The 16,159-nt window shown below is 44.1% G+C and overlaps 1 long non-coding RNA gene across 1 annotated transcript; it reads right to left on the bottom strand.

Moving 5' to 3' along the window:
* Positions 1-1,963: 1,963 nt before the first annotated feature.
* On the bottom strand, positions 1,964-15,869 carry LOC132657761 (uncharacterized). Its single transcript, XR_009596345.1, has 2 exons — positions 11,223-15,869; positions 1,964-5,645 (listed from the first exon to the last, which is right to left on the bottom strand). It is a non-coding gene; the product is annotated as an uncharacterized LOC132657761 (long non-coding RNA).
* Between the last annotated feature and the right edge of the window lie 290 nt (positions 15,870-16,159).

Raw genomic sequence — 16,159 nt, 5'->3', positions numbered from 1 at the left:
GAACCAATGAGCATACACTCGCCTGATAGACCCAACTAAAGCCAAGATGCAGAGTCGAATTCCACTAGACCCTGAGCCTCAGTATATGCTCACTGTAACATATCAGCAAGCTAAGTGACCATCCAGCACCTTGGCAAAGTGAATAACCACGGTTTCACACTGATCTATGATTCTACCTGATTTAGTGTTTCAACTCCTTTTGATATTTTCAACAAAACTTCCTAAATCAAATTCTAATGAAGTCTTCTTGACCCCTAGCTAACTCTGGGATGCTTCAAAGGGCCCCTGAAACAGGACAAAGAGAGATATTAAGCTAATTAGGTTCCTTTGGTAGGTTAAACTACACGGGCAATATTATCAAATGAGTAATATGTTGAGGTCCTTTTGGAAAATCTAAGCTACTCCATTTTGTTAGCAGAAAAACTCCATTTTGTAAGGTTCCGGGAAAAGAGCCTTTGGAAAGCCTGTGACCTCACCCCACCACCCACGAGCCAATTGGACCCCAGACCAGAATCTCCTGACTTAACGTTCAGGAACTCGTGGTCTACTTAGGTAATAGGGACCAATCAAAAACCAACACACAATCCTTTGAAAGAAAGTGACCAATCAGACGTCCCCCTACCTAGAAATTCTTTTTTTTCCATGAACACTCCCTATATAAGCAATGTAACGCAAAACCCAGGGCTCCTCCCTATAGCCGCTGTGTCGGTATCCGGTGGGAGCCCCAGCTCGAGCTTGGTAATAAAAACTCTCTTGTTTTTGCATGGGATATCGGCTCCCTGGTGGTCACTGGGAGATTTTGCGACTTGGGCATAACACTCTAATGGACTGGAACCTGGTGGTCCAGAGTCGACGATAAGAAAGTAAAAGAGAGAAAGAGGCTCATATTCCTTGGTTTATGCAGAAAACCAATAAAGTGCTTTGACTCAGGGCTTGCGTCGCTCACAAAGGCACCTGGCGCCCTCTCGAGGTGGGTGAAGGCACAGGGTGCCTTCCTGAGAGGGTCTTAGGAGCCTGGGCAGGAGTGTGAGCACAGCGGGTCTCTGCGCTCCAAAGAGTTAGCCAGAGAGAGAGAGAGAGAGAGAGAGAGAGAGACACGGGGACCAAAGCTCTGATGGAGCAAAGTGTTTTATTCAACATTATGTGGGTATTTATACTGTCTTACAAGATAGCTTTTTTAAGCAGAGATAAAATCAAAACTTACAGGTTATCAAGGAAACATGAGGTCATCCATATGAAAGAGAGAGGGTTGTAAATAATCACTTTTACCGTATGGTTCATAAAATGGAAGAGGGTCATAAATAGTTACTTATCACAGCATGGAAAAACAAAAGAAGGAAATGCATGCATTCCTAAGCCCCAGCAGTAGTTTGCTACTCCACTGAATATTCCTGAATATTCAGGAATTAATAAGGGACAGAGGATTCATGACAGATCCAAAACAGCACACAGGAAGCCTCCTCTTAAATGCTTCCTGACAATTCCCCCTATTTTATTATATTTGTAAAATGAAATTTGGTTTGTTCCCAGTTGTAGGCACTATGATTAAAATGAACAGGAGTAACACAAAATTGAAGTAATCTGGAAGCAAGTCCAGCCATGGGACTTTCTCCCCAAGGTCGTTGGAGATTTCCTGGTAACCACAAATTACCTCGAGATCAAAGAATCAAAAGGGAATCATTTCTTAAAGAGATAGAGGAGTTAAGACAAGTATATGGTTTGCAATTAATACAAGTTACACAACATAAAGTCCTATTAAATTGTCAATGTTATGCCCAGAGTCCGAGTCCCCAAAACTGAGAGAATAAGACGTCCACAGCAATGCAAAAGCATAAAGGGGTTTATTACTAGCTCGAGCCAGGGCCCAGGTTTTATCCAGCACAGTGGAATCTGACAAAGGCCCCTTGCTCTGAATCACATATACTTTTATACAGACGGTTCTTTGTTTCTGTAACAGCATAGCTGATTGGTTAAACCATACGTGCACGCGGGACTTTTAAACCTCATATCCCTATCTGGATTGGCTCGGGTCTGGCGCGGGCGGGGGGGCTATGGGGATTTTTTTGATTGGTCTAACTACACTGCCTGTGGGCTTGCCCCTTAGAGCCTGTCCTGGCTTCAGTTTGGTCCTAACAGTCAATTTCCTATGGCTGTAACAAAAGGAAGTGGGACACAGGCCTGTATAACATGTGACTGATTATAGCGAAAGAAATAGTTACTATGACCACGACGGGTTCCTGTGAAATGTCCGGTCCAAGTTCCAAGTTCTTCGGTGCTCAAGCAAATGTGCAAATGTCCCATTGTTCAGGCCCCTCTGTTGCTCGAGGACCATCCTAGGACGAGGTGGGGCTAATCCACCGGCAAGCCCCTAAGAAGTCCTTCGTCATGACAATGTTCCATCATAGTGTCAGTGACCTTCCATGTCACTTGCGTAACAGTCACACACCGTGCTGTTAACATCTTCTGAGCAGTTAGATAACCACATACCATGGGGTCCCCAATCAACAATTGTATGATTAGCCAGAAACATTAATTTTGCTGATTTGGCTTGACATTAGTCCCAACGAAGAGGAGTATATGTAAAGTTCTTATAAGGAAGTGAAAGTGAAATCGCTCAGTCTTGTCCGACTCTTTGTAACCCCATGGACTGTAGCCTACCAGGCTCCTCTGTCCATGGGATTTTCCAGGCACTAGTAATGGAATGGATTGCCATTTCCCTTTGCATAATGTTCTTTGTTCTTTCCCTAACACTTTCCCTAAAGTCTCAGTAGTATAAACATGGTTTACAGACAAAGAAAGGGCAGTAAATAATCCAAGCAACATCTGAAAATCCTTTTTGGGAGGCAGGACGAAAACCCAAGTTTGTCAGCTAACGTTTATACACAATTCTGCTGGGCCCACGCACAGGGGAAGGACTTCATAGCCTAAAGATATGTTAATGAGTTTTCCCTCCTCCCCAGGGTGTGAGGGCCCTTTCACGTTCCAGGGAAGGGGCATGTGGGTGGAGTCAATGGTTGACAAGATCTGTTTTTCCCGGTCCATTCTATGTCCTGCAATAGAGGGGGGTTGCCTATGTAAGCTCAGTAAGTGTGATTAGTCAGAGCTGCAGCGGGGGAGGTACAGGCCAAAAGACTGAGCATTGCCAGAAGAATGTATTCAGGACTCTGAGGCATTCCCTGTAGAGAGACCAAATTTTCAGCTCGATTAGTAAGGGTTTTTATTTGTCCCCAAGTGGGGAGATCATAAGGATGAGGCCACGGAGGGAGGTGCTTCTTGGAGATCTTCAGAACCCACATGGCCCGTGTTGGAATTGCTTCCTCCTGGGGTCCTTGTTGTCCCGTCTCCATTTTGAAGGTTGGGGGACCCCTTGGGTCAAATCTTCCGAAGAGGAAGCCATGTGAGTTCGTTGGATCCATCTGAGGAAATACAAGCATACCCTTTCCCCTGTAAGATTAATTTCCCCCATTTCCATTTTTTCGTGAACTCGTCCTGGTTCCAAATGGGCAGAGGAAGAGAGGTGACCTTCAATTCCTCGAAGTGCTTCTCTGCCCTCGTTAAAATATCTCCCTGTGGTGAGTTTAAAAATTTTAAAACAAATAAAGCTGTATTAACAGTAGGTATAGGTTTAGAAAATATCTTATGTTGGAATTGTTAGGTAGAATAGGGAAAAGGAGTCCAAAATGGCGGTGGCTAAAAGACAAGCAAGGGAAAAGCCGGCGAAGATAGGACAAAAGAAGGTCCGAGGACCAGAGTGAGGACTTCAGGTAGAACAAACAGCTCTCCTGGCTGAGCCCAGTTTGTGTAAGGCAGACCCAGGGGGAGGAAAAACACATAAAAGGAGGAGCCAAAGCACTTTCTCTCTCTCTTCCTCTCCCACGTGTGTGGGCTCTTTCTCTCTCTCTCCCTCTCTCTCTCCCTCCCCACGAGCTCCTCTACTTTCTTCTCTTCAGATCTTTGGGTTGGCATGCCCTCATGCTTCGAGGACGGATTCTCCTGCTATCTTCTAAATAAAACAGAGCTGTAACACTGATTTGCCTAAGAGCTATAACACGGTTTGTCCAAGACCCGAGAGCTGTGATGCGCCGAGGGCTTTAATGTCGGTCGCTCCAAATCTTTGTTGTGACGAGACAAAGAACCGAGGAACATACACTCGCATGACAGAATCTAGTAAAGTCTGCTTTAAATAAGGAAGACAGTAGTGTTCCTGTGTATTCCCCCTTTTAAAATTTTTTTATTTGCAACTTTAGTGTGTGATGTGTTCATTCGACTATGCCTTGTGCCTGTGGATTATAAGGAATACCTGTAATATGTTTAACAGAAAAAGATTGTAAAAATTGTTTAAAGTGTCTAGAAATATAGGCAGAACCATTGTCTGTTTTTTTATAGAACTAGGAGTTCCCATTACAGCAAAACAAGCCAGTAAGTGAGTTATATTCACTTTTCACTTTCATGCATTGGAGAAGGAAATGGCAACCCACTCCAGTATTCTGGCCTGGAGAATCCCAGGGATGGCAGAGCCTGGTGGGCTGCCGTCTATGGAGTCGCACAGAGTCGGACACGACTGAAGCGACTTAGCAGCAGCAGCAGCCGCAGCAGGAGTTCCCATTACAGCAAAACAAGCTAAGAAGTGAGTTATAACGTGTTGTGTAGCCTCACCGTGAAGAGGTGTGGCCCAAATAAAAGAAGTATTAGTGTCGATACAGACATGCAAGAAAGAAGATGGAGAAAGTTCAGGGCAATGAGGTACATCCATTTGCCATAGTTCATTAGGTTGCAAACCACGATGATTAATACCTTGTGCAATGAGTCGAAGATGTAGAGGTCTACAAGTAAAGCAATTACTAATAATTTCTTTAGCCTGGCGGTGTGGGATTTTCCATAACTGGTGTAGGGAGCCAGCATGGTTATGCAACAGAGCATGCTGTTCCTCTGGAGTCGCAAAGGAAACCAGTTTATCAGCTTGCTCATTACCGTAAGTCATGGGGCCAGGAAGACAAGAACGTGCTCGAATATGTGTAATATACATGGGAGAATTGCGGTTTCTAACAACAGATTGTAGTTCGAAAAAGAGTTGTTGAATAATAGGTTGATTGGAGTTTATGGTGGAGGTTTCTATATTTTTTAATACAAAATATATAGAATCAGAGACTATATTAATGGGGTAAGGATGTAGGCAAATAACTTGAATAAGAGCATGTAATTCATTTTGTTGAGCAGAAGCAAATTTAGTATAAAAGACTTTATATTCCCTAAGAGACCAGAATGAAGCTTTGGCGTTTTTAGTCCCACCTATATAAAAAGCCTCTGCCTGTGGTACAGGCTGTGAGCTGATAATGTGAGAACTAATAAATTCAGTATTTTTGAAGAAATTCCACAGCTTACCAGAAGGATAATGAAATGAAATTTCTCCAAAGTATTCCAGAAAAGCTATTTGGAAATCGGTGGAAGTTTGTAATGAGTTCTCAAGTTGAGATTGATTGATAGGTATTATAATTTTATGAGGATCAGAGCCGATTAGAGTTGTAGTCCTATTTCTTCCATTGATAATGATTAGAGCAATTAAATCAAGGTAGGGTGTAAGTGACTTTATTCCCCTAAAACGAGTATAGATCCAGTCTATGGCTGTTCTTGTTGGGCAAGAAGTCCTGTGGGAGAAAGAGGAGAGGGGAGTATAAGCAACTCTAGAGGTAAATCCAGTTTGATGCGAGTAGGAAATTGTTTTGTGATTTATTTTGCACCAAATAGAGTTCCTCTCATGCCTCTTGAGAAAGTGAACAAGGGCTATTTAAATCAGGATCTCCTTTTGAAGTATTAAATCGGTTATTCAGTTGATAATTAGCAATGCCTAAAGAAGGTCTGGAGAAGGCAATGGCACCCCACTCCAGTACTCTTGCCTGGAAAATCTCATGGACGGAGGAGCCTGCTAGGCTGCGGTCCATGGGGTCGCTAAGAGTTGGACACGACTGAGCGACTTCACTTTCACTTTTCACTTTCCACTTTCATGCATTGGAGAAGGAAATGGCAACCCAGTCCAGTGTTCTTGCCTGGAGAATCCCAGGGACGGTGGAGCCTGATGGGCTGCCGTCTATGGGGTCGCACAGAGTCGGACATGACTGAGCGACTGAACTGAACTGAACTGAAGGAAGGTCTAATCCAATTTATATCACCTAAGAGCTTTTGAAAATCATTTAAGGTTGATAATTTATCAGTACGGATCTGAGTTAGTTGGGGAGTAGTACATTGTTTATTAACAACAAACCCCAAGTAATGGTAAGGTGTAGAGGTTTGAAATTTTTCAGGGGCAATGATTAATCCAGAGTTTTTAAAGCATAGTTGAGCTATATCAAACATGTGTTGAGTTTCTAAGCTAGATGGAGCCGAAAACAATATATCATCCATATAGTGAATAACAAGAAAGTTAGGAAATTGCTTTCTCACAGGCTCAAGGGCTTTGGCTACGTAGTACTGACCCACGGTGGGAGAATTCATCATCCCCTGTGGCAGTACAGTCCATGGGTACCGCTTATGAGGTCCGATATGATTAGGGTAAGGGAGAGAGAAAGCAAATCTCTCTCGGTCTAAAGGGTGCAAAGGTATATTAAAAAAGCAGTCTTGTAAATCAATAATAATAATATGCCAACTTTGAGGAATAGTGGTAGGTGATGGGATTCCTGGTTGTAATGCACCCATAGGTTTCCGAGATGCATTAACTTTTCTAAGGTCTGTTAGGAGACGCCATTAGTTAGATTTCTTTTTTTATACCAAACATAGGAGAGTTCCAAGGAGAACAACATTCCTCAATATGCTTTAATTTTAGTTGTGTATCTATAAGTTTCTTAGCTGCCTATTATTTCTCTTTCCTGAGGGGCCACTGCTCTATCCAAATAGGCTCGTCATTCTTCTGAGTTGTTTTAATAATTGTATTGTTTGTTAAATGAGCAGTGGCCCCTCGGAAAAATGTGGAATGTATATCTGAGTTTGCCATTGCATAAGTAAATGTCTTTCTATTAGATAAAGGGGTGCCTCTATCACATAAGGTTTTAATGTTGCAGGTTGGCCTTCTGGTCCCTCACATGGATAAATTTGAGTACTCTGATAAACCTCTTGTACTTTGGTTTGAGAAATCCCTGCAATTCGGAAGAAATTTTTGTACAAGCCAGGATTGGGGGCCATAAATGTTTGGAAATAATAGTAATATCAGATCCAGTGTCGAGGAGACCAAAAAATCTTCTACCATTAGTTTTGATATTTATAGTTGGTCGGGCAAATTCGGGTACTAATGATGTCCAAAAGGACTGTTTTTGATCTGTACTGCCGAATCCGCCCGTCCGTACATCATTAGGGGAATTAATAGAAATGTAAGGTAAAAGGAGTAATTGAGCGATTTTATCCCCCTTTGAATTGCCATAAAACCTGAGATGACATCATACTTTGAATTTCTCCTTTACAATCTGAATCAATTACTCCAGGGTGAACAGTAATTCCTTTAGAAGTCAAACTAGATCGGCCAAGTAACAGACCAAAGGTTTGTTGGGGGCAGGGGTCCAAAAGTCCGGTAGGTATTCCAGAGGGGACTGCCTGGGGGTAAAGGAGAAAGGCATTTAGGGCTGGTATATCGACTGCAGTGCGGCCAGCTGTTGAGGGTTTGAGGGAAAAGATGGAATTTGCCCCTGGTTTTTGTTGAAAGGGACCTGGGGGTCCCCTGCTTGGAGTTTCCCGGAATAGGTTTCCCTTCAGCGTCAAATTTAGATTTACAATCTTTGGCCCAATGCATTCCTCTATGGCAGCGAGGGCGGATTTTTGGAGGTTTTTAACTTTCTTAAGGCAGTCCCTTTCTAAATGGTTCTTATCTCCACATGTAAAGCATCCTTCATTTCCCTTTCTTAAGGGAGCAACCATTGTTTCAGCTAGCATTTGCACCTTTTGAGTTTCTGATCCTAGATTGTGACAAGCCTTCAAATAATCAATAATAGTCCCTGTCTCATGAATTGGAGCTATAGCTTCTTGACATTCCTGATTTGCATTTTCATAAGCAAGCGATTTCTCTAGTTGCCTTTTGGCTTCTTCTCCAATTACAGTATGGGAAATAGCAGTTTCTTTAGAGATACCAAGGGAACATTTCATGCAAAGATGGGCTCGAAATGGTCTGGACCTAACAGAAGCAGAAGATATTAAGAACAGGTGGCAAGAATACACGGAAGAACTGTACAAAAAAGATCTTCAATAATCACGATGATGTGATCCCTAATCTAGAGCCAGACGTCTTGGAATGTGAAGTCAAGTGGGCCTTAGAAAGCATCACTACGAACAAAGCTAGTGGAGGTGATGGAATTCCAGATGAGCTGTTTCAAATCCTGAAAGATGATGCTATGAAAGTGCTGCACTCAATATGCCAGCAAGTTTGGAAGACTCAGCAGTGGCCACAGGACTGGAAAAGGTCAGTTTCCATTCCAATTCCAAAGAAAGGCAATGCCAAAGAATGCTCAAACTGCTGCACAATTGCACTCATCTCACATGCTAGTAAAGTAATGCTCAAAATTCTCCAGGCCAGACTTCAGCAATACGTGAACCGTGAACTCCCTGATGTTCAAGCTGGTTTTAGAAAAGGCAGGGGAATCAGAGATCAAATTGGCAACATCTGCTGGATCATGGAAAAAGCAAGAGAGTTCCAGAAAAACATCTATTTCTGCTTTATTGACTATGCCAAAGCCTTTGACTGTGTGGATCACAATAAACCGTGGAAAATTCTGAAAGAGATGGGAATAGCAGACCACCTAACCTGCCTCTTGAGAAATCTGTATGCAGGTCAGGAAGCAACAGTTAGAACTGGACATGGAACAACAGACTGCTTCCAAATAGGAAAAGGAGTCCGTCAAGGCTGTATATTGTCACCCCGCTTATTTAACTTCTATGCAGAGTACATCATGAGAAACCCTGGACTGGAAGAAACACAAGCTGGAATCAAGATTGCCGGGAGAAATATCAATAACCTCAGATATGCAGATGACACCACCCTTATGGCAGAAAGTGAAGAGGAACTAAAAGCCTCTTGATGAAAGTGAAAGAGGAGAGTGAAAAAGTTGGCTTAAAGCTCCACATTCAGAAAACGAAGATCATGGCATCTGGTCCCATCGCTTCATGGGAAATAGATGGGGAAACAGTAGAGACACTGTCAGACTTTATTTTTGGGGGCTCCAAAATCACTGCAGATGGTGGCTGCAGCCATGAAATTAAAAGACGCTTACTCCTTGGAAGAAAAGTTATGACCAACCTAGATAGTATATTCAAAAGCAGAGACATTACTTTGCCGACTAAGGTCCATTTAGTCAAGGCTATGGTTTTTCCTGTGGTCATGTATGGATGTGAGAGTTGGACTGTGAAGAAGGCTGAGCGCCAAAGAATTGAGTGTTTGAACTGTGGTGTTGGAGAAGACTCTTGAGGGTCCCTTGGACTGCAAGAAGATCCAACCAGTCCATTCTGAAGGAGATCAACCCTGGGATTTCTTTGGAAGGAATGATGCTAAAGCTGAAGCTCCAGTACTTTGGCCACCTCATGTGAAGAGTTGACTCATTGGAAAAGACTCTGATGCTGGGAGAGATTGGGGGCAGGAGGAGAAGGGGACGACCAAGAATGAGATGGCCGGATGGCATCCCGGACTCGACGGATGTGAGTCTGAGTCAACTCCGGGAGTTGATGATGGACAGGGAGGCCTGGCGTGCTTCGATTCATGGGGTCGCAAAGAGTCGGACACGACTGAGCGACTGAACTGAACTGAACTGAATCTAGCCAAAAAATCAGCACATGTTTCATTGGGTCCCTGTCATATTTTAGTATAGCTACCTGTAGGCTCCCCTTGAGGAGTAATTCGATCCCAAGCTTCAAGGGCCACTGTTTTTAATTGTTCATGTAACAAGGGAAGGCACTGTATTTGAGCTTCTATAGCATCAAATTGTCCTGTACCAGTTAGCATTTCAAAAGTAGTTTGATTTGGGGGAGCACCAGCTCAAGCATTTCTGCTAGCATCATCTCTGGCTATATCATGAAACCACATCATCCACTGAAGATATTCTCCTGGTTTAAGGAGAGCTTTTATTAAAGTTCGCCTGCTGCTGCTAAGTCGCTTCAGTCGTGTCCGACTCTGTGCGACCCCAGGAGATGTCAGCCCACCAGGCTCCCCCGTCCCTGGGATTCTCCAGGCAAGAACACTGGAGTGGGTTGCCATTTCCTCCTCCAATGCATGAAAGAGAAAAGTGAAAGCGAAGTTGCTCAGTCGTGTCCGACCTCAGCGACCCCATGGACTGCAGCCTACCAGGCTCCCCCGTCCATGGGATTTTCCAGGCAAGAGTACTGGAGTGGGGTGCCGTTGCCTTCTCCAAAGTTCGCCAATCATGGGTAATAAAATTTCCAATAGAGGATGTTATAGAATTTAGAAGTACTTTAGTAAAAGGTGAACGTGGGCCGTACATAGTTATAGCTTTTTTAATTTGTTGCATGTGGTAAAAGTTAATACCCTCATATTGAGGTATTATGTGCCCTTGAGCGTCAGGATTTCCTAAAACTGGAAAGGCGGAGAAACCATTTGCTTCAGAGACCTGTGATTGCAATGCCAGCAATTCAGAGGGCCTCTGTCGTGAAGGAGAGTGAGTAGGTAGATTATTGTTATTCAGAAAGGTGTTGTTGGTTTTAATGTCAAAAGGTGTCTTAGGGGAGTTGTTGCCAGAATCATTAGGTTCTAGCAAGGGAGGGACTTTGAGATTTGTGCCCATTGCCATGGGAGGAGTGCTTGGAGCAACCAGGGCAGGGCTTGTAGGAAAATTCTGAAATCTTTTTATTTTGTTCTAATTGGGCCGTTCGTAAGGTTTCATCGTCTAATTCTTATTCATGTAAAAAGTATTCTGCCTGTTGCTGAATATCAGGAGGGCTAGAATTACGTTGAAATGGCAAAATCACGGCTTCAGTGAGAGCCCATAGAGGCCAAAAATCTATTGAGATATTTTTTCCCTGTCTGGTGGCACGTTCAACATTCTCTTTGGCCTGGTGCCAAATTTCTAAATCAAAACTACCTTCATCAGGGAACCAAGGGTTACATTCAACTGCTGTCTGAAGGCAAGCCTCTATTTGCTGAGACAAAACTGAAAATCCCTGAAGTTTAAATAAGTGCTGAAGTAAAGTGGAAAAGTGATAGGGCTTTCCAGCCATTTGACCCATGTCTAAGTACTTACCAGCCTCATTAGGCCACGGGGTCACTCTGTCCGCATCTGCCACGTGTACCAGGTACCTGTTCTGGGCACCACTTGTTGAGGTCCTTTAATGGACCAGAACCTGGTGGTCCAGAGTCGATGATAAGAAAGAGAAAGAGAGAGAGAAAGAGGCTGATATTCCTTGGTTTATGCAGAAAATCAATAAAGTCCTTTGACACAGGGCTGTGTCACTCATGAAGGCACCTGACGCCCTCTCAAGGGGGGGTGAAGGCACAGGGTCTTCTCGAGAGGGCCTTAGAAGCCTGGGCAGAAGAGTGCGCACAACGGGTCTCTGCGCTCCAGAGAATTAGCCTGAGAGACAGAGAGACAGAGAGACACGGGGATCAAAGCTCTAATGGAGCAAAGTTGTTTTATTCAACATGTGTGGGTATTTATACTGTCTTACAAGATAGCTATTTTCAGCAGAGATAAAATCAAAACTTACAAGTTATCAAGGAAACATGAGGTCATCCATATGAAAGAGAGAGGGTTGTAAATAATCACTTTTACCATATGGTTCATAAAAAGGAAGAGGGTCATAAATAGTTACTTATCACGGCATGGAAAAACAAACAAAGGAAATGCATGCATTCCTAAGCCCCACCCCCACCCCTGCCCCCAGTAGTTTGCTGCTCCACTTAATTCCTGAATATTCAGGAATTAATAAGGGACAGAGGATTCATGACAGATCCAAAACAGCACACAGGAAGCCTCCTCTTAAATGCTTCCTGACAGTAATAAATCTTCTTACGTTACATTGTATGATAATTGTTACTAGGAATAATATAGCTATTCTAGTGATTGAATAGAGTTTCTAAACATCTGGTCTATCCTAGTAAAATGTTATCAGTCATAATTCTAGTTATTATCTGAAAGGGTGGGACAGACTGTGGCAGATGGCCAGTGAGTCTGGCTGTAAGAGGGGACGGAGCAGGTTGATGGGGAAAGGGGAAGAGGCCATCCCATGCAGGGACTGCGTAGGCAGATACAGGGAGGCGCGAGCAAGTTCCAGAGGACCAAGAGTGATGAGGGGACAAGCGTGGAAATGAGACAACAAGGAGCAGGGGAGAGGGAGCTCTTGGGGGAAGGTGAGACAAAAGAGACAGTAGCTTTTCTGAAGACTTGGTGTGTTCTGTGGTATCTTTTCGGGTTCCCACGTGGCGCTGGTGGTAAAGAACCCATCTGCCAATGCAGGAGACATAAGAGATGCGAGTTCGATCCCTGGGTGGGGAAGATCCCCTGGAGGGGAGGGCATGGCAACCCACTCAGTATTCTTGCCTGGAGAATTCCCATGGACAGAGGAGCCTGGTGGGCTACAGTCGATGGGGTCGCAGAGTCGGACACAACTGAAGCGACTTAGTAAGCATGGACAGACGGACATGGCGTCTTTCCCTCCAGAGTCTGGACTGAGGAGGCCAGGAGGGCTCAGGGCACTGGAAGGGATCAAGCAGTAACTGTTCATGACATGTCTACCACCTGTGCTTGCTTCTTCCTGCTCATATTTGTATGGACATCAGCCAGCCCCATTTTCCCACGTTCCTTCCTGCGTTTGCAAAGGAAAAAAGTTTGAGAGCTAGCCATGATCCCTCGGTCCTCAGGGCAGCATGAGCGCAGCCCAGAGCCATCTTGGTTGCACAAGGGCTTTTTCCCCACTCCTTTTTGAAAGCTCTCCTGTAATATTGTACTCTTAAACTTTTACTTATTTAATGTGGCTGTGCCAAGTCTTAGGTGCAGTACTGGGATCTTGCACCTTCATTGCGGCTTTCAAGATCTTTAGCTGGAGCACGCAAACTCTTAGCTGTGGTGTGAGGGATCTAGTTCCCCGACCAAGGTTGGAACCCAGGTCCCCTACACTGGGAGTGAGGAGTCTTAGCCCCTGGACTACCAGGGAGAGTCCCAGGGTAAAGATTCTTGTGAACGTCATCCTTTCCTGTTAATATCATACCCACCACGTTCTGCCGCCAGAACTTCTCTCTCCCAGGAAACAGTGATGGAGGTTAGGATAATTTAGATATAATATTTTTCTGTGTACCCCTGTGCCCCCAGAATAGAGTGGACTCAGAGTTACAGGTGAATTTCTGCTACCAGACCATTCCCCCAAGCAAAATAAGGACAAATGAGGGCCTTCCGCCGTAAAGCCCCGTCGGTGGTCCCACGTGAATGGGTTGACCAGACTATTTCCAGGTGAAAAAAGCTAATTTTTAGGGATGGGAGGATTTGAGGTGCTTGCCATGGGCATACATGGGAGCCAGAGCTGGAGCCAGCTGCTCAGCTCCCTGACTAAAAAGCAGAAGAAGCATCTTTGAGATTTCGGCGAGGAGCATCCCTTCTACGACAAGGTTTCCAGAAAGGAAGCAAAACCGCAGACTTGTCACCTGTCAGAGAGTTCAGATACTTCAGGTTCTGAAAGAGAAGCAGAGACTTAACCAGAACAAGTGTCTGGTTACCATCGACTGCTCACCACATTAAAGAATGTTTCCAAGGAAGATGAGGAGGAGGAAGAAGACAGTGCTATGGATGAGACAGAAATGAATCTTGAAGATGGCAATAGTGACATCAGTGAGGAGGAACAAGTGGCAGCAAAGTCTGCTGACACGCAGAGGAGTGTGGCCTTACCTGCAGACCCCGAGGGAAAAGATGGGCATGGGCCACCGGGCACATCAGAGGAATCCCCCGAGGAGTTTCAGTTCAGTTCAGTTTAGTTCAGTCGCTCAGTCGTGTCCGACTCTTTGCAACCCCGTGGACTGAAGCACGCCGGGGCCTCCCTGTCCATCACCAACTCCCAGAGTTCACTCAAACTCATGTCCATGAGTCAGTGTTGCCATCCAGCCATCTCAGCCTCTGTTGTTCCTTTCTCCTCCTGCCCCCAATCCCTCCCAGCATCAGGGTCTTTACCAATGAGTCAGCTCTTCGTATCAGGTGGCCAAAGTATTGGAGTTGCAGCTTCAGCCTCAGTCTTTCCAATGAATTTTCAGGACTGATTTCCTTTAGGATGGACTGGTTGGATCTCCTTGCAGTCCAAGGGACTCTCAAGAGTCGTCTCCAACACCACAGTTCAAAAGCATCAATTCTTCGGCGCTCAGCTTTCTTTATGATCCAACTCTCACATCCATACATGACTACTGGAAAAACTACAGCTTTGACTAGACAGACCTTTGTTGGCAAAGTAATGTCCCTGCTCTTTAATATGCTGTTTAGGTTGGTCATAACTTTTCTTCCAAGAAGTAAGCATCTTTTAATTTCATGGCTACAGTCACCATCTGCAGCGATTTTGGAGCCCCCCTACATATAGTCTGTCACTGTTTCCCCATCTATTTGCCATGAAGTGATGGGACCAGATACCATGATCTTCGTTTTCTGAATGTGAAGCTTTAAGCCAACTTTTTCACTCTCCTCTTTCACTTTCATCAAGAGGCTCTTTAGTTCTTCGCTTTCTGCCATAAGGGTGGTGTCATCTGCATATCTGAGGTTACTGATATTTCTCCTGGCAATCTTGATTCCAGCTTCTGCTTCATCCAGTCCAGCATTTCTCATGATGTACTCTGCATCTAAGTTAAATAAACAAGGTGACAATATACAGCCTTGATGGACTCCTTTCCCAATTTGGAACCAGTCTGTTGTTCCATGTCCAGTTCTAACTGTTGCCTCTTGACCTGCCTACAGATTTCTCAGGAGGCAGGTCAGGTGGCCTGGTATTCCCATCTCTTGAAGAATGTACCACAGTTTGTTGTGATTCACACAGTCAAAGGCTTTGGCATAGTCCATAAAGCAGAAGTCAATGTTTTTCTGGAACTCTCTTGCTTTTTCCATGATGCAACAGATGCTCGCAATTTGATCTCTGGTTCCTCTGCCTTTTCTAAATCCAGCTTGAACATCTGGAAGTTCAGGGTTCACATACTGTTGAAGCCTGACTTGGAGAATTTTGAGCATTACTTTACTAGCGTGTGAGATGAGTGCAAGTGTGCTGTAGTTTGAGCATTCTTTGGCATTGCCTTTCTTTGGGATTAGAATGAAAACTGACCTTTTTCAGTCCTGTGGCCACTGCTGAGTTTTCCAAATTTGCTGGCATATTGAGTGCAGCACTTTCACAGCATCATCGTTTAGGATTTGAAATAGCTCACCTGGAATTCCATCACCTCCACTAGCTTTGTTCATAGTGATGCTTCCTAAGGCCCACTTGACTTTGCATTCCAGGATGCCTGGCTCTAGGTGAGTAATCACACCATCATGGGGGATAGATTCATCCTTAAGGAATGATGCCAAGGTACGTGATTCTGAAAATCAAAAGAAATTCTTTCTCTTTCTGACTTACTTCTGTCTGTAGAATATGCTCTAGGTTCTTCCATCTCATTAAGACTGACTCAAATGCATTCTTTTTTAAAACTGAGTAACATTCCACTGTATATATGTACCACAATTTCTGTATCCATTCTTGTCACTGGATATCTAGGCTGCTTCCATGTCCTAGCAATTGTGAAAAATGCTGCGATGAACATTGGGTGATGGGAGGGAGCTTCAAGAAGGAGGGGACACATGTATACCTCTGGCTGATTCGTGCTGATGTATGGCAGAAACCAGCACAATATTGTAAAGCAAATAGCGTGCAGAAAAAAAAAAAAAAAAAGAAATTCCTGTGATATAATCTTCTTCTCAGTAAGATATTTCTTCCAAACCATAAGGGGTCTTGTATTCATTGCCAAGACCTCTCTTCAGATGGTAATATCAGAACAGCCTGTCTAATGGCAATGCATATGGATTCATTATATATCGTTTCTTTCCAACGTCTACAGAATCGCCCTCATTGTACTTTCAGTATAACCCAGTGGGTGACATTCTGACTTGTGATTACCCCCTTTGGAAAACTAGTCTTCCCACTTGGGAGCTGCAGGTAGCCATAAGTTTATCCCCCCTAAATATGC

Source organism: Ovis aries, chromosome 14 (assembly GCF_016772045.2).
Source record: "Ovis aries strain OAR_USU_Benz2616 breed Rambouillet chromosome 14, ARS-UI_Ramb_v3.0, whole genome shotgun sequence".
Taxonomy (NCBI): Eukaryota; Metazoa; Chordata; class Mammalia; order Artiodactyla; family Bovidae; genus Ovis; species Ovis aries.
The sequence above is the reverse complement of the archived record's forward strand: the minus strand, read 5'-3'. Positions and strand labels throughout refer to the sequence as shown.